The 19,845-nt window shown below is 38.4% G+C and overlaps 1 pseudogene; it reads left to right on the top strand.

Moving 5' to 3' along the window:
• The window catches only part of LOC149240940 (serine carboxypeptidase II-1-like), a 67,274-nt pseudogene extending 48,271 nt beyond the window's left edge, over positions 1 to 19,003 (top strand).
• The last annotated feature ends 842 nt before the right edge of the window (positions 19,004 to 19,845 follow it).

Raw genomic sequence — 19,845 nt, 5'->3', positions numbered from 1 at the left:
ATATGCTCAACAAGAAGGTATAAATTTTGAAGAAACTTTTGCACCTGTTGCTAGACTTGAAGCCATAAGAATGTTCCTTGCTCTTTCTAGTTTTCAGAAATTCAAAGTATATCAAATGGATGCAAAATCTACCTTTCTTAATGGTGACTTAGAAGAAGAAATCTATATTGAGCAATCAGATGGATTCATTCTTGGAAATGATGCAAAAATTTTATGCAGACTTAGAAAGGCTCTCTATGGTCTAAAACAAGCTCCAAGGGCCTAGTATGACCGTCTTGACAAATATCTCCATCAACAAGGTTTTTCAAAGGGATTAGCTGATAGCAACTTATACACAAAGATTGACAATAATAAATTGCTAATACTTGTTGTGTATGTTGATGATATCATTTTTAGTAGCAATGAAGAAGCCATGAGTTGAAATTTTGCTTCAATAATGCAGCAAGAATTTGAAATGTCCCTCCTTGGTGAGCTTACATACTTTCTTGGTCTACAAGTTCAACAAAACAAAGATTGTATTTTTTTGTCACAAACCAAATATCTCAAACATATTCTAAAAAAGTACAGCATGGAAGATTCTAAACCAGTATGTACTCCAATAGTAACAGGATGCGGTCTCAGCTCAAATGATGAATCAGTAGCGGTGCATCAACCAACTTACAGATCCATGATTGGCAGCTTGCTTTATCTAACAGGTACTTGACCAGACATCATGCATGCAGTAGAAATAGTTGGAAGATTCCAAGCAAATCCAAAGGAATCACATCTTCATGCAGTCAAAAGGATATTCAAATATCTTCAAGGAACACAGAATTTTGGTTTATCGTATTCTAGATATATAGATCTTACACTTCATGCATATACAGATGCAGATTGGGCAAGAAGCGTTGATGATAGAAAAAGCACTAGTGGTGGTGCATTCTATATGGGTTCTAGATTAGTGTCTTGGTTCAGCAAGAAACAAAGCTCAATTGCATTATCTACAGCTGAAGCAGAATATGTGGCCACTGCATCTTGCTGCACACAACTCCTTTGGATGATGCAAACATTGCAAGACATACAGATCACATGTACTCCACCCATTCCCATTTTATGTGATAATACAAGTGCCATCAATATTTCAAAGAATCCAGTCATGCATTCCAAGACCAAGTACATACCCATCAAATATCATTTTCTCCGTGAACAAGTGCTTGAACAAAAGGTCAAATTGGAGTATGTTCCCTCCAAAGAATAGGTTGCTGATATATTCACCAAACCACTGCCCAGAGAGACATTTGAATATCTCAGACAAAAGTTGGGAGTAGTTGATGCATCATCCTACTGTTAAAACTTATCTATTTCAGAGAAATGTGGTTATACGCAAGTTTCATGAAGCGTAGTCGCGTACATACGCCGGTTTCGGTGGAGACAACCACATATCTATTGGTTTGAAGAAATGGGCCAGACTCAGGATGAAAGGAGTCTGATATGGGTCTGACAGTAATCATCTGGCACAGGTTCAGGGGGAGCATATACTTCTAATAATGCATTGTTGGCATTATCTTAGAAGATCTTGGTACAAATTCATAGTTGTTTTTTATTCAGGTGGAACAAGCTCAGGGGAGAACATGGTTGCTGGTCTCGATGCTGATTGATAGATGCTGTTGATGATAGTTGCTGATGACTATCATGGTCTTGTTTCAGATTTTTGGTCTCTATTTTATATGTCATGTATATCTTTCAATGTAAAGGTCATATTTTGTTACCCCACTATGCATGGGATGGATGATGTAATGTTCTTGTTTTGACATGTATAAACAATTGGTATATCCCCACTTGGTTGGGTGGATGAGTCAAACTTGGTATATCCCCACTTGGTTGGGAGATGAATGTATGTATGAGTCTTTGGTGATAGGAAGGTCCTTGGTAATGTATGTATAGAGTCATGTTGTCTTTTTGCAGACCTTGCTTATGCTCAAGGGGAGCATGACCCTTTGCCCTTGATGACAAAGGGGGAGAGTGATTGGTGTTGTTGTTGCCATCAAGTCCAATGGGGGAGATTGTTGGGATTATGATACAGGTGATATAGGTGTTGTACTTGATGGCAACTTACTCAGATGACAGATCATAGTTCAGACTCACAAAATGAAGAAAAAAAGGTATACGCAGGTTCCCCATTGACCAAGCCCTGTGTACACGTGAGTTCGCTGACCAAAAGACGCGTATAGCGTACACACACACTTTCATGGAAGGAAAGGCGCGTACATGTTGGAAAACTAAGTTTTGGTCTGTGGTATTTGGTCCATGGTATTTTGATCCATGGTATTGATCCAAGGTATCTGGTCCGAAGTGTTGACCCCAGGTATTTGGTCCAAGGTATTGGTCCTAAGTGGTTTTGGTCCATGGTATTGAGTAAGGCCTAAGACTATAAAAGGAGGAGAAGATGATTAGGCAAATGTACTCAAGCATTGAAAATCTGATGATGAGCAAGATCTAGTGCACATGTTATTGGGTTATGGTGCATCGTTGGATCTGAACCAAGGATGAACCTTAGTGCTTGATGAAGGATAAGATCTAATGATGGGTCAAGACCTTAAGGCTTGAAGTGAAGTATTTTTCTATGGTTTGATCATTTATCTGAATAACTGGCGCATGTTGTAGTCTGTAAATATGATGATCTGGGTATAACTTAAGTCTGGAATTGTTGTAATATTTAAAATCATCATTTACAGATTTGTACGCAGGTTCACTTTAGAAAAGGCACGTATACACGCAGGTTATGCATATCAAAACAATGTATACATCTTAAGTTTGATTTGCAGATCTGTATGCAGGTTCACCTTGAGAAAGGTGTGTATATACGCAGGTTCGACACAAGGAAGTAGCATATACCTTGTAAAATTTGTTTTAGCTACTTCTGTTTGCTATTGCAATGTTATGGGTTTTGGTTACTGTATTCTGGTTACAGCATTCTAAAAGATCAGTTTGAAGGGTTGTGAGAGTGATTGATTGGTTCAGTTGTGAAAAGGAGATTGGTTGATGCATATATATTTGATGATTGAATGATGATGGATCTAGTCTGAAAAATTTATGAAACGTGGTCCCTGGAAGAAAAGAGAAGGTTGTAGCCTTCTGTAGGCCGGCACCTACGTACTAGTAAAAATATCAGCTAGTACAAGAGCTAGGGGGTTGTAGCTCCCTTCTAGGAGAAGTTGAAAGAAAAGAGAAGGTTGTAGTCTTCTGCAGGTAGAAGCCTGCGTACTGGTATAAGTCTGCACCAGTACAAAATTGTAAAAATAAGTTTCTTATTATTAAAAAGATAGAGACGATTGCAGCAGGTGGTTTTCACCCACATTGGGTTTCCACCTTATATCTTGTGTGCATATGTGTGATGATCTATTCTGTTTTACTACACCTGTTTACTATTTATATGGTTAATGAAGTTCTGATGCGCTAATGAATGACCAACATATGATGGATTAACTGAATCATAAAATTACTGGATATACGCTAGTTGCATTAAACACAGTTGCATGTACACGCGATTTCCCTTAACTGAAGTAGCATATATGAATCAGAATATGAAATGAAAAGTTATTATTGATTTAATAACACTGATTCACCCCCCCTCTCAGTATTATTTCCAACAGATTCTTTTACAGGCTCAATAATACCAGCTTCCAGTTCTAGGCACACCTTCTCCTTATACTTTGGATCCATTCGATTGTTGGGTTGTGTTGTATTCTTTCCACAACTAGCCCACGTAGTTAACCGGGGGGTTAGAAGGGGGGTGGAGCCCCCCCTTGGTTGCGTCGATTGCGTAGCAGGGGTAGTCACAGGGGGTTTGAGAGGTGCAGGTAACCCCACTCTATGGGGTCCGGGGTAGCGCCCAGGAAAATTTTGTTTTTGGACCCTATATTAGGTTGAAAAGACCTACCTATGGTTTTGTGCATGATTTTTCGCACATGGTTTTGGACGCGATGGTTTTCTGTCCATGGTATTCGATGCTTTGGCATGTAAACATATGTATTGTAACATCGAAAGGAATATAATGAAAAATCAAGCTAGTAGTCCCAGTTTTGGGATCCAAGGGAAAATCTCTGTGTATATGTGTTTTATGTGTTATGCTCTCGCATTGTTTATTTTCTATGTTTTAGAAGTCGTATGCAGGGAATTTCTGTATGAGGTTAAAACCTACATTTGATATCAGAGTTGTTCTGGCTTCAAGGGGACGCCTTTGTTGCTGAGGGGTTTTTCTCGGGCCTGTGGTAGACCTTGTTTAGTGGGAGATCTGCGAGATCGATTCTGGTGGTGAAAGAAGATGGCGAGAAGTGGAAAGATAGAGATTGAGAAATTTAATGGTCAGAGTTTTGAGTTGTGGAAACTCAATATGGAGGATCTGTTGGTGGATAAAGATTAGTGGATCGTCGTAGATCTGGGTACTAAACCAATGGGAGTGTTCGATGAAGAATGGAAGAAGTTAGATCGGAAGGCAAAGAGCACAATACGATTGTGTGTCTTAGATTCAGTGTTGTTGAATGTCTCATGGGAAGCTACAGCTAAGGATTTGTGGGACAAGTTAGGGACTTTGTACCAATCTAACTCTTTGGTGAATAAATTGTTCCTATGGAAAAAGCTATATAACTTGAGGATGAAAGATGGAGACTTGGTGACAGAGCATCTGAACTAATTTAATAATGTGGTAATGCAGTTATTATCTGTTGATATTAAAATTTCAGATGAAGATAAGTGCATCAGTTTGTTGTGTTCTCTACTAGATTCATGGGATAGTCTAGTTATTGCAATAGGTAGAAATACAACTGCCTTGCAATTTGATGAAATAGTCTCATCCTTGCTGATGGAGGAGATGAGACAGAAAAATATGGAGAGCCAGAATGGTGATGCCTTGTCTGTTATGAGTACGGTCCCCAAAAAAAATAAGAAGAAGAAGAAGAAGAAAAAGTCATCGAGTGAGAGATCTAAACCTAGAGGGAGATCTAGATCTCCAAGAAAACCTATAAAGGTGGTGTGCTAGAAATGCAAAAAGGAAGGGCACTATAAAAGGGAATGTAAATCTAAAGCTCCTGATAAAGGAAAGGGATCTGATGATGCTCCTTCTGTAGAGGCAAAAACCACCTCAGTTGAAGGTGGGGATGTGTACTTGGCTTGTTCAAGTACACATGTAGATCATGAGGCATTATTGATTGACTTAGGTGCATCCTTTCACTTCACTCCCCATAGAGAGTGTTTATGAGAATATGAGAAATATGATGATGGTGATGTCTTCTTGGGGGATGACAGGAAGGCTAGAATCGTTGGTCTCATAAAAGTAAAGTTGAAGTTGCAAGGTAGAAGGGTTAAAACACTTCTGGGTCTTCTACATATTCCTGCATTAGCCAGAAATCTAATTTCTGTAAGCATGATGGATGATGCAGGCGTAAAAACAGAGTTTGAGAAGGATACCTGCGAGATGGTTCAGGGGGCATTGGTATTGATGCGGGGAGTTCAAATTGGAACTCTATACAAGCTACAAGGTAGCATTGTTGTTGATGGGTGTAATAGTTCCGTGGTTCCTGAAAGTGGAGCAGAAAATATAGTGGTCTCTGGAGAGAAGACCATGCTCTGGCATCAAAGGCTTGGACATATTGGAGAGAAGGGCCTTCAAATACTTCATGGTAAAGGTATGGTAGAAGGTATGAATAATAGCTTTCTGGATTTTGATTTATGATTAAATTGTGTATATGGGAAGCAGAATCGGGTGAGTTTCCCCTCTAGTGGTAAGAGGGTGAAACAGATATTAGAGCTTGTGCACAGTGATGTGTTTGGACCTGTGAAGGTTTCATCACTGGGTAAGTATGTGTACTATGTATCATTTATAGGTGACTTCTCAAGGAATACATGGATATATTTCTTTAAGAAGAAATCTGAAGTCTTTGATAGGTTTAAAGAATTTAAGGCTCTGGTGGAACCCCAGACAAAGAAGAAGATAAAGGTGCTGAGGACAGATAATGGTGGAGAGTTTTGCAGTAAGGAATTTGAAGAATTTTGTAAGAAGTGTGGTATAGCACGACAGAAGACTACTCCATATACACCTCAGCAAAATGGAGTTGCAAAAAGAATGAACAAGATGTTGATGGAAAGGGAAATAAGCATGTTCAGTGGTGCCAGGTTAAGACAAGAATTCTAGGTAGAGGCGGTGGAGACAGCAGGTTACCTGGTCAATAGATGACCTTCATCAGTGTTGGAGGATAAGACTCCACAAGAGGTATGGATTGGTAAGAAACCCTCTCTTTCACATCTGAGGGTATTTGGATGTGATGCATATGTACATGTTCCAAAGGAGAAATGAACCAAGTTGGATAGTAAATCTCAAAAGTGCATCTTTATTGGGTATAAGGATGGTTTAAAGGGTTATAAGCTTTGGAACCCAGTAACAAGGAAGGTTGTGTACAGTCGAGATGTGGTGTTCAAAGAGGTGAAAGATGTTATTAAACATGAAGGCCAACCAAAGGAACCTGAGAAGATAGAGTTTGAGCTAAAGGAGGAAGAATTAGACTCTAGAATAGAGGAGGAATCAGAAGATGAAGAGCCACAAACTCCGTGTGTGAGAAGATCAGTTCAAGAAAGAAGGAAGCTAGAAAGGTATAGTCCATCTACTTTCTGTTCAAATTTTGTTGTATCTATTACTGATGATGATCCCATAACTATTAAGGAAGCAGTAGATTCAGAGGATGGAAAGCTCTGGAAAGAGGCCATGGTTGATGAAATGGCATCTTTGCACAAAAATGAGACTTGGGATCTAGTGGAGTTGCCGACTGGAAGGAAACCCATTGGCAACAAATGGGTGCTTAAGAAGAAGAGAAATGTAGAAGGAAAGGTGGAGAAATACAAAGCTCGGTTGGTAGAAAACGTTATTGCCATGTTCCAGGAATTAATTTTGGTGATATTTTTTCTCCTATTCCCAAGGTAACTTCTATTATATTACTTTTATCTGTTGCTGCTACTTTTGATTTTGAGGTAGAACAGAAGGGTGTGAAGACAACATTTCTTCACGGGGATCTGGAAGAGGAGATCTACATGAAGCAACTTGAAGGCTTTACGATGAAGGGTATTAAAGAAACGTTATGAAAGTTAAAAAAGTCTCTGTATGGATTAAAAGAGTCACCAAGGATGTGGTATCAGAAATTTGATACATTTATACGAGGACTTGGCTTCACCAGAAGCAAAGCAGATCACTGTGTGTATTTCAAATTAATTGGTGACCGTGTTATTTATCTGGTCTTGTATGTGGATGATTTGTTGCTGGTTGGAAATGACAAAGAAATTATCCAGTATTTGAAGACCCATTTGTCCTCCAAATTCGACATGAAATATTTTGGTGCTGCAAACTATATTTTGGGCATGGAAATTAAAAGAGATCGGATAAAGAGGAAGCTCTGGTTAAACCAAAGGAAGTATGTCGAGACAATATTGCAAAGGTTTAACATGCAGGATAGTAAACTAGTGAAGGTTCATATTCCTATAGGTGTAAAGTTATCATTTGAACAGTGTCCCAAGACACAAGAAGAGGAAGAGGACATGTCCCGTGTTCCATATGCAAGTGCATTTGGTAGACTGATGTATCCGATGGTCTGTACTAGACCAGACATTGCACATGCAGTGGGAGTATTGAGCAGGTTTATGTCAAAACCAGGGAAGGAGCACTAGACAACAGTGAAGTGGGTTTTCAGGTATTTGCGTGGCACTAATGATTATGGTTTGTGCTACCAAGGAAGTCTAGGATTGGATTGAGTGTTGGATATTCATGGCTTTGTTGATGCAGACTAGGTTGAAGATCTAGATTAGAGAATATCTACAAGTGGGTATGTGTTTAAACTATTTGGAGGTGCATTCATTTGGATGAGTAAGAAACAATCTGTAGTGGTACTATTAACTATAGAGGCAGAATACATGGCAGCCACTCATGCAAGCAAGGAAGCAGTTTGGTTGTAGAGATTGTGTTCAAGTATGGGGTTAGTATAAGGAGCTATAAGGATAGACTGTGACAGCCAAAGTACAATTTTCTTGACAAAGAACCCTGCATATCATTCAAAGACAAAGCACATTGATGTTCAATATCACTTTGTGAGGGATATGATAGAAGACAAAAAGGTGTTGCTGGTAAAGGTGGACACTTCGAAGAATACTGTAGATGGATAGAAAAAATATGTGAGCTTTGAGAAGTTCTCTTGGTGTAGAGAAACAATGGGCATTGCAGGGTTGGATAAATGACTAAGCTCTCTTGTGGCTCTGTGTGGAAAGAAAACAACAAGTGGGATAATGTTGGGTTGTGTTATATTCTTTCCACGACTAGCCCACGTAGTTAATCGGGGGGATAGAAGGGGGGCGGAGCCCCCCCTTCATTACGCTGATTGCGTAGAGGGGGGAGTCACAGGGGGTTTGAGGGGTGCAGGTAACCCCACTCTTTGGGGTCCGGGGCAGACCTACCTATGGTTTTCTGCATGATTTTTTGCACATGGTTTTGGACGTGATGGTTTTCGGTCCATGGTTTTTGACACGATGGTTTTTGGTCCATGGTATTGGATGCTTTGGCATGTATAAATATGTATTGTAACATTTAATGGAATATAATGAAAAATCAAGCTGGTAGTTCTGGTTTTGGGATCCAGGGGAAAATCTTTGTGTATATGTGTTTTATGTGTTATGCTCTCGCATTGTTTATTTCTTGTGTTTTAGGATTCATATGTAGGTAATTTCTATACGGGGTTAAAACCTACATCGATAAGGTCACTACTTAATAGGCTTTGCATCTGGTTTCAATGTAATCTTCATAACACCTAAATCTTTGACAATCCCTTTCAAATCTAAAAATTTTGTTGGGAATAAGTCCTGGTACTCGTGCATCAGCTCAGCTACCTTATCAACCATATCTTCATCCCAATAATCTCTTATCTTCTCGAACTTAGGTTCTTCTTCAGATCCAATATTTACCTGTCAAGTTTTCAAAGTTTTTGATATATCCATGTTTTCCACCATCATTCCTTGGACTTTGCGCTGTCCTTCGGTCCTTGGAATGGTAATATTCCATGGATCATCCTCTTCTTCAGCAGTCACATTATAGCATTTGAGCGCATGGTGTAGCTAGGTACTCCAATCTGGCTAAGTCCATTCTACCGGTTCCTTTGGCATTTTGAATATAGTTTTTTTTTATTTCTTGTAGCGCTTCATCAATACTATCAAAGCCATCTTCAAATATGAAGGTTAATAGAAAAATCTCCCTTAAGATGTCTCATTCAGTAGTCCCATGGTGAAGCTCTGTCTCCAAATACTAGTTCATTGGGATTGTATCTAGCGTATGACATAATATATGCACCGATTCCGATTGTGGTTTTGTTCCCCAGGACTTAGTCCATCGTGCTAAGTGATCGAGCGGATCATCCTTCCCGTTATATTTTTTGGTTATTCTTGTATTAGCATAGTCAAACATTAAATTCATCATTCTTCTGTATTCTCTCCATCCTACAAATATTTGTTTGTGCATACACCACCAACGAGCAAGTGTACCGCACAATTCCAATTCTAATGCCTAGAATCGATGTTATTCTGGTACTTCTCTTTCAAATGCATCTAGAAACAATTCCACATCAGTCAAAAAATCATAATGCAGAAGATTTCTTACCTCGGTCAAAACACACCTGAGTGACTTGGTCATCATGTTGCAACAGAGCGTAGATACTTCATGCAGCAGATTATGCCAGTGTTCAAGCTCTTCATCTAAATCTTAGGCGCAGGAGCTATCCCTGTCCCATGAAATTCACCCATCGGTTGTACGATTGATCCAATCCTCATCTCGTGTTGTTATCTTGTATATCTAATCTAGATTATCGTCACTTTCTACATAGTTGTGCACAGGTTTAGTATAATGCGCTCCTTTTGCAGGGTCTAATGGCACTACAACCTTGAGCGACTTCTTCTCAAATGACATCTTTTGCTTCTTCAAGTTGATTACCCCATTCATATCAATAGCCTAGTCAATTCCTATCTCAATGACCTCAAATTCAACCAGTGCACTCACACCCTCAATGTCCACCATTACACCATGTAAGCACGCCATTGGAATAATCTTCTGTTGATTTGCCATGCGCAATTGAATAGGAGACCACTACAACACAAGTCTCCCCATCCTTTCCCATGTATTCTTAGGTAATACATTCGCATCAGACCCCGGATCGAAAATTACCTGGTCCATTTCATAGTCACCTATCTGCATGGTTAGCCTCATCTCGCGCCCCGTTAGTGCCTTGTGCTTACCAATCTTCCTTACTATCTGCTATTCAGTAACAGTCTTTTCCTTATTTGCACACCTGTCTATTAAGTCTTGCAATCCTTCGACTGCTTTCTGATCGTGCAGAAGCTTCATACAAGTCTCCTGAAAGGTAGCTAGTATTGAAGGATCTAAATCTTGCATCATATTAGTTTCTGGGATTTTATCCTAACTTCTTCAGGTGGAGGCCTCAACGAAGTTTTTATTTACTTCTAGGAAGGTCTCTTTAGCATGGTTAAGATCAAAGTCTACTTCCTTCATAGCAACCTTGCATACATATCCGTCTTTCTCAGGATTCTTACCTTTATCTGTGCCAGTCATTATACCACTTCTCAATACAATGTTTATGTTCTGATCCTCTTCGTGAGGCTCAACCATCATCATCTGAATGTTCTGCGTAGGTTATTGGGGCTGCACCTTCTTTTCTTGCTTCTTTTCCATAAGGACTGGACATTCCTATATGACATGATCAAACTATCGACAATACTAACAGGAGGGGTGTGTGGGATTTGTACAATCTTGCGTGAAGTGCCCTACTTCACCATAGTTATAGCAAATTACCTACCCATGCCCTCGATTTGTTCCAACACCTCTTCTTCGTCCTCGGCCTTGGAATCCTCCACATGCTTCTCCTGCACCTTGATCCTGAGGCCAATTCTCTTCCTGCATTCTGTAGGTCGAGGTCATATCGATCATCAGCTCATAACTTCTACAATGGTGTTCACCGTGTCCTACAAACTTACAGAAATTGCAAAATAATTGTTGAAGGGTCTGTACAAATTTATGAAATAGATGGTGGTTATCAGTAGCATGTTGTCCTGTAACCTAAAAAATAGTGCACCACAATGTAGCTCCCGCACTTGTCCCAACATTATTCTCTAGCTTCAAGGGTACAGGCCCTCCCCTTGTAATATGATTTTTAAAGACCGACAATGGTCCTTATCATGTCCATGGCTCTTACATTTCAGACACCAGATATTAGCGCACACCTTCGACTGAGCCTCCCTTCCTTTCTTCAAGCTCTGCAACCCCAAGTGCAAATTTTCTAGTTGTGAATGAATCTTTTGTACCCCAAGGTTCGTATTTTGAATAGGCGATGCATCCAGCCTCATCACTATCTCCAAGGCTTCCGCTTGTGTCGCTATTTTCTTCTGTGATAGAGGTATTCTTAAATGTGGTAGGAGTGATGCTATAAACCAGTCACAATGTTGGGTATCTGAGATTTGCATATTAGCCTGCCTGATCTGGCATTTCAACCTTTGATCAAAGTACCAAGGTGTCTCATCGACCTTCTATCAGATTTCCTTAAATTCAAATACTGACTGCACCTCTGACCTAGGCTTGTTGAACCCCTTGTTTAAAGTTAGCTGGGTATCTACTGACGATGCATTGGGGTTATCAGTGCAATACTTTATATACCATGTCAATGTGCGGTCCTATAAGGTTGTAACCAACTACTCTTTCTTAACAGTATCGTCTAAAATCTACTGTGTTGTCCAAACAACATCTGCGACAAACCAAAACTATTCTGGATCTTCAGTCTCTGTTCCTTTAAAAATCGACATCTTCATCACATTCGCCATGTTGAATGGTGGAAGTGGAGATGGAGGTCTAAGTGAAGGTGTATGGGGCAGAGGTGGAGGTGGAGGTGGAGGTGGATTGGATGGATGGGATATCCTTGGAATACCCTATGTAATTAACTGAACTGCACTTTGCGGCGTAGTCAACATTATCCCCTCGTCGTCGTTTGAAGGGGGTTCAATGAGCGGACTATATTTTGGGTTGGATCCTCCGTTTCTTCTAAAGAATCTTCCTCTTCACGTAGCCCCGAAAATCAAGGTGATTGCATAACCCTCTTTTCACATAACAACATTTTGATCCAAGTCTTCAATGATTTAAAATACTTACCTCACGGTCCTATAAAGATCCTTCGCTCTGCTTCACTATAAATGATATTTCTATGAACCGTGAAATAAGTCACAAAACTGCCCAATGTGTGATCAAACCAGTGATCCACAAGGCACAAGATATTTCTTTCTGATCCTTTTAGATGTCACACCAATTCAGGAGTCCACACTATAGGGCCTTCGAGCCTCCATGTCCCTTGACTATCAACCAATTTGGACAACCACTCATATAGTTATTCAGAGAAGAAACAGAAGAATGTGTTGGTCTCGTCAGTGTACAAAAATCTCTGTGACCACTATTCCTTGGTTAATTTAGGGCTCTTGTTCTCTTGAGCAGTGAACACGTGTGACTTTCGATCAATCCACTTGTCAAGCTCTTTCTTCGTAGGGAACCATTTATCACAAATCTCTTAGATAGATCCCGACCTTGGCAACGAAACGATTTGTTGGCTTAAGGGGGCCTGACCCAGGTTCAAAGTTGTTCGCACCAACCAACAAAACCCTAATTTCTGGCACTTTCATCAACAACCTGCATAGCGCAGGCTATAGTCTCACCTGAAGCAGTATTGGGGGATGCTAGAACCAGGTTTCTGCATCTAGGGACATGTGATAAGTGATTCTTAGGCTCTGACAGTTCAGATCTTCCTTCGCACATATCAGTAATATTCTAGGGCTCGTTACTGTAACTAGGGTAAAACAGCTTCTATACCTTCGCAAATGTCTATGATTAGTCTTTTCAGGCCTTAAACAAACAATGTATCCACTTTCACACATCAATAAATAACCCTAGATATGAGTTCACACAGATCTATCAAATTCATTAGAAAACATAACAGAAAGAACTCTTATCTTTGCGAAACTAGATAACTACTTAAATCATGCATAAATAAGACAGATACAGTTGGTTCGTGCAACATTCATTCATTATTTCATGAAAACATATCATCGAGCGACAAAATGTAGCATAAACATAATCAATAGAAATGCACAGTAATTCTTCAAAATCGGTCTTTATTGATGTTTAATGTTCAAATTACAGACTCTTCTACCCTGCGCACTCAGCTACAGACTTACTAATGCCTCTTGCACACTCAGCTGTAGGATCCTTCCCATTCTCACCTAAGTACAGGAAGCAGACCCTTCTTGCCTTAGCTCTCACCCAAAATAGTCTCTATCTTGATTCCTTGTCTCCACTACTACTTCTAGACCCGCTATGACTCAAAATATATAGCCTTCTCAAGATAATACCATGGTCCACAGACCATGGATGAGTCTCAAAATCGATTTATCTATCTATCCAAACAAGGGGCTAAGATCCCTTTGACTCCTATCTGTCTGCGTGCTCTACATCCATAGTTCGCGGAGACTTTACATTTTTTTAAAAAAAATTATACAAAACTTGGTTTAACTAACCACAAAAATAGCCCTAGGGACACTATCCCAACAACAACAGATTCTAGTAGAACTTTAAATGGAACAAGCATACCCATTCACATACCAATAGCCACAATCCTACTAGCAAGTCCATGAACCTTCCTCAGATCAAGAAATTCCATTCTACATGCTCCCTATAGGCCATGTGCCTTCAACTCTTTGTCGCACTGTGCAGCCACGAGGAATGTCACTTCAACAAATAGGACCCATGGCACCCATCACAATGCCTATTGTCTATAATCCCGAGATGCTAACATCTAGCTCAGCAGTGCCACCTCTAGCATCTATATCCAAGTCTGGAGACAAACGAACTGGTATGATGTATGGTGCTTACAGTAAAGTTTACCATTTAGCTTTTTGCATTTGATACTCTCAATATAGATAGATTAAAATATTTTTAACCCTGCAATTGCAGCTGAAGATTCACACACCTTCTTGCTCAACTGGTTGGAAAGATTCCCTCAATATAAAAATAGAGAGTTTTACATTGCAGGAGAGAGCTATGGAGGTACATAAATTTCTCCTGTATTCAGTCATGTATTGTTGAAGTAGCCCTGTCTCTCTCTCTGTCATTATGTGTATGCAGGCATGAAACCACAATAATATCCCAGGTAAGAGTATACCAGTGTTAAAAGTAGTCTTATTCATTGCATCATATACATATATATGTATTTTTGAATTCAATAAGAAAACACATGTAGGGTCTAAAATTCTAAACAAATACTAAAAGAGGTAAAAACAAAATCCAAATCAACATATTTTTTTTAAACTCGAAATCCATATAGCACGTAGAGATTTCAAATCTATATAATATACTATTTTTTCAATAGTGAAAAAGCTAAAATATTCAATAAATTTAATAGATTCTAAATTAATATGGATACACCTTACTTTGGTAGATTCTAAGTTAAAATAGATATACCCTACTTTAGAGGGGATTTATTTGTTCCTTTTTCTTTTGATTGGATATTGCATTTCATTTTTAACCTACTAAAAAGGTTATGGACCATACTGTGTCATAGAAAGCATCTCTTGCAACAACAAACACAGTGTAAGAGATCTCAATGATCAATGATTCATTTATTGGTAGCTTTCTCTCACTTTCTCTCTGCCTACCATTATGAAAACAATGGAGTAACTGGAGTCTAGAGCTAACATGTCCATATTGAGACCATACTGTGTCATAGAAAGCACCTCTTTTCACAACTAACATGGTGTCAGAGCTCTCAATGATCATGAATTATTGATTGGGAGCTTTCTCTCATGTTCTCTCTGCTTGCCGTTATGAAAACAATGGAGTAATTGGAGTCTAGAGCTAACAGACCTCTACCGAATCTTGTGTGTATCACCATGATACTTCTTTTGTGTACTGAGGACTGGGAAATAGGGTGAGGTCATCCTTGTTATCAAGTCCAATTATTGGGTTGATGTTTGACCAGACAATGCAAGGAAGATGCTCTTGACTTATTCACCAATTCTTTTTCCCTGGCAATTTGATGATGAGCGATGTTGAATTGGAGATGAGTACCCAACATTTTCCATGACATTGCCAAAATTGGCTCGAGAATTTGGTATATGTTTTTAGAGATGATATAGTTGGGGCAATCGATATAGTCAAATAACCTCATTGAAGAAGAAATTTACATTAGGAAATACAACTCCATGTTTGTTGCAGGCTATGAGTTGCATATCTTAGAAGATCAATTAACGAATATCGTGTCATTAACTCTTTGAGAGCTTAGTAAAACCCATGTTCATGTTTATGAGATTGGTATACATGGAATCAACCTTTATGTTTAAAGCATTGACTTTTTGTGCTGCTTCTTTTGTTCTCTGTGGTGGCATCTTGCAACACCATAAAGAAACTGCTTGTAGAATTTCAGCCATGAGAAAAGTCTTTCAAATGCGAAACATGAGCTTTGATACCACTCGATACAATACCATAATATATATATATATATATATATATATATATATATATATATATATATATATATATATATATATATATATACGAAGTACATAAGGCACGCAAAGAACACTCACAATATCATTCCTTATTAGTTGCTTTCTCCCACTCTCTCTTTTTCCATTAAAGAAAATGGTCCAAGCCACTAAGTAGATAACTCTGTTGTATTTCTATCTTCTTTTGCACTGAGGAAAAGATTCTGATTTAAGAGGAAACAACAAAATAGTAGTATTTTAAAAAATAATTGTCTACTAATATTTACTTAAAGATTAAGTGTCTAATATTGGCTTTCTACTTATCACAAAAAGAACACTCATTTTTATGCTATCACCAAGATTGGAGGGTATGCTCTTGCATCAAACTTTCAGCCCTGAGATAGTGACTGATGGAAGGAGTATTGAAGTTCTAGCTACATATTAAAAAAAAACTTTGACCTTGAATGATGCAAGTTTTGTTGGTTAGTATTTTTTTAATTTTTGATAAAGAAACTATTGCATTAGGGATGTCAAGCTTTTCCTGATTTCAAGTACAGAGTTTAGAGGCATTTTCCTTCATTACCAACATAGGTGTGGATAAATATAATATCAGAGCTAAAATTAATCTGAATATCCTTTTTTCTTAATATTGTTTTCTTCCAGGGCATTATGTTCCTCAGTTACCTCAAGTAATTTACAAAGACAACAAGGACATTGAAAATCCAGTCATTAATCTAAAGAGATATATGGTAAGATCCTATGCAGTTATCACGAATAAAATGTGTGCAGTGTCATCAAAATAAAATGAGGGACTCCTGAAATGGATAATAGATAACCAAAAATCATTTGGTTTAAGTAGTACAACATAGGAGAAAGTGAGGCAATTATATTCTTATAGTGTGATTAATATGGGGAGTAACATGGTTCTTGCAGGTGGGAAATGGAGTTACAGATGATTTCCATGATCGTGTAGGGGTTTTTGAATTTATGTGGTGTCACGGTATGATATCTAAAAACACCTTCCGAATGCTCAACATTTTCTTTGACTTTTCCTCTCTTAGGCATCCATCAATTCTATGTGGATTAGCATTAGAGTACGTGACGTGGAAATGGGGAAAATCGATCCATACAACATCTACACCCTTCTTTGTTTGAAAAATACTGGAAGATATGGAAAACAATTAAAAAAAGGGAAAGTAACTATATTAGATGCAAGCATTGTATTTGTTGGAAAATCAGTATCAGGGCATGCTTAAATTTTGATATTGTATCTTTTCCATTTGGTATCTTTTTTCCCTTATTAACACATCAAAATTAAGAGTGGATTGGATGATTGAGGCCCTGGTTCTTCAAATTAAGCATATTTTGGCATGGCATTAAGGTCCACAATTTGTTTCATGGTGAATAAAAATGGCTGGTAATTGCATTGAAGGATGCTAGGTGCTTTTACAATTCAAGGAGAAAGAGATCTTTGTTTGTGTATGTGGGTGGAGTAACACTCAAAAAATAAAATGGAAAGAAATTGCCATCCCATTTCTAATGTTAAGAAGAAATCTAAAATCACAACTTAAAAATAATAAATTAAAAAAAAAAAAATTAACAAAATCCACCTTAAAATTGGATCTTTGAAGTTCATGGTAACGTGCTTTTATCCTTTGCGGATTAATAGATCCTGGTTAAGATGAATCTATGGTAATTTTGATCCGGATTTATACAGGAACACAATAAAGTACAGAAATAACCATAAATACAGAGATGCAACATAAATAATGCTTCAGTTCATTAATGTAAAACACTGAAATATACTTACAAACAGAAATGGAAATAAACCAGCTAGGGCAATGGTGGCTTATCTCTGAGAAGAGATGTGGCAGCTACATGCCTATGAACTTCATTAAAATGAGGCTCGAAGGCCTATTTATTGTTGAGAAACAATGAAAAACCATAAACATCTAAAAACCTAACCCTGGGAGATGAAACGCCCAACTATGGGCCCCGTTTGGGTAAATTGGTACACCAACTTCCCGGGGTTGTAACTATGGCATACGATCTCCATTTGACATGCACAATACCTTGTTAGAAAGATCTATCCGAGGACTACAACTTTGGGAATATCAACCCATGTTGCTCCCAGTTTTCCCAAAAAACATCGTTTAGGGCCTCAAAACGGCTCCGAAAGTTCAGGCCCCGGAAAATTGCTAAAAATAGTAAATTGTGCTACAATTAAGGAAACTGGAAAACTGAAAGAGATAGTTGTGGAGGTCTAATTGGGATAGGTGGCTGGCCACCAACAACCACCGGAATCAAATTTAACCCTTACCTCTACCTGGAAAATAGTCTCAGGGCTACTATAAGACTATATCCTCTCTCTCACATAGTCATTCTTTCTTGGCAGTCATGGAAGCATCTGTTTGGGGGATATGACCCTTGCACTGAAAAATATTCCAAAATTTACTTCAATCTACCTGAGGTACAAAAGGCTCTTCACGCCAATGTTACAGGAATTCCTTATGAGTGGACGACTTGCAGGTTTGTAGTCTTATGATTAAATTGGTGATGTGTTTCTGATCTTGTGATGCTACTTTTCGAGTATCTATAAAATAGTGTTCATTGACAAATTTAGTTTGTTTTATTTCCAATATACTTTGATGCAGTTGGTGAAAATTGGGGAGACTCTCCTAGATCTGTGTTGTCAATTTACCGAGAGCTCATAAAAGCTGGACTACGCATTTGGATGTTCAGGTTCCAACTCATTATGCATGTCATTTCTTTAATCAGAACATGGCACAGGAAACTTCTTCTTGGTATTTTTCTTTTGTGTTCTATCATAAGTCTGCTGTAGAAAATCTGATCTTGTTGTTTGTTGGCGTGCAGTGGAGATACAGATGCAGTGATTCCTGTAACATCGACCAGAAATTCTATAAATGCGCTTAAGCTTCGCACGGTTACTCACTGGCATCCTTGGTATGACAATGGGCAGGTGAGTCATCTTTGTCTTATCTCTAAAAGCATGAAAATGCAATGGCTGCCTGTAGGGCAATGCATTTGTTATGATGCTCACCATTGTTCTATTTCTAATAGGAATGAGAAATAGAAATTGGCAATGTGCAATGATGGTAAAGATAACTCTCGAATTTCAACAGAATCTTTGCTCTTATCAGTATGAATGTTGATAGTTGTCTGTGATGCTCAGGTGGGAGGATGGACTCAAGTATACGAAGGGCTGACATTTGTAACAATCAGAGGAGCAGGCCATGAGGTTCCATTGCATGAACCTGAAAAGGCCTTCATACTCTTCCAGTCATTCTTAGAAGGAAAACCGATGCCAGTCTCCACAGAGCTTGTAGATACTTTATAGTGATTGTTAAAGCCAGAGGATATCCTAGCACCAATTGAACTACTTATAAATTGCTAAATTCATTTCATTCAGAGGGGTTCTGAAATCAAGGTGCTTGTAGAAAAACAACAATTCAGCATTGAATATATCATCAAATTATGAATTTTCCATGACGTTGAAGTCCAGGAATGCTTTGGTATCTTTGTTATTATTACTTAGGCTATTGAAATTGTCACAAAGGAATATTGATATCATATGTAAATATTCACTGCAAGGAAGAACATACATTTGTAAACATCATATGGACTACCCATGCTCAATACATTAAATGACATGACAGTCTTGATGACTAAGTTCTTTTAGGCGTATAGATATGTGACAACAAATTTAAATATTTTTCCCCTAGGATCATATGATATATTGATTGGCATGGACTAGCTTGAGAGTCATTGGTCTCTTGTTAATTGTAAAACTAAAACCATTAGCTACCTCAATGATGAGGGAGTTTGACATGAAATTCAAGGAGTCCAAAGATCTGTGAAGTTGAGATCCATTACTGTCTTACAATTGGGTAAATGTATTAGGAAAGGATGTCAAATTTATGCAGTTCAAGTGGGGTACACTAATTGGAAAGAGAAAATCGTAACTTTAGAAAATATACCCATAGTACAAGAATTTCCAGATGTATTTCTAATGGAGATTCCTGGATTACCTCTCAAGCGAGACATTGACTTTACTATAGAGTTAATTCCCGAAGCTGCCCTAGTATCCAAAGCCCCTTATCATATGAGAATTTTGGAATTGACTAAATTAAATATGCAACTCCAAGAATTTCTAGACAAAAATTACATCCGCCAAAGTGTGCTGCCTTGGGGAGGGGCCTGTATTTTTTGTAAAGAAGAAAGATGGAAACTTGC

Source organism: Pinus tabuliformis, chromosome 8 (assembly GCF_031772625.1).
Source record: "Pinus tabuliformis cultivar Carrire ecotype Pingquan chromosome 8, CPIR1, whole genome shotgun sequence".
In the NCBI taxonomy this organism is placed as follows: Eukaryota; Viridiplantae; Streptophyta; class Pinopsida; order Pinales; family Pinaceae; genus Pinus; species Pinus tabuliformis.
The sequence above is the reverse complement of the archived record's forward strand: the minus strand, read 5'-3'. Positions and strand labels throughout refer to the sequence as shown.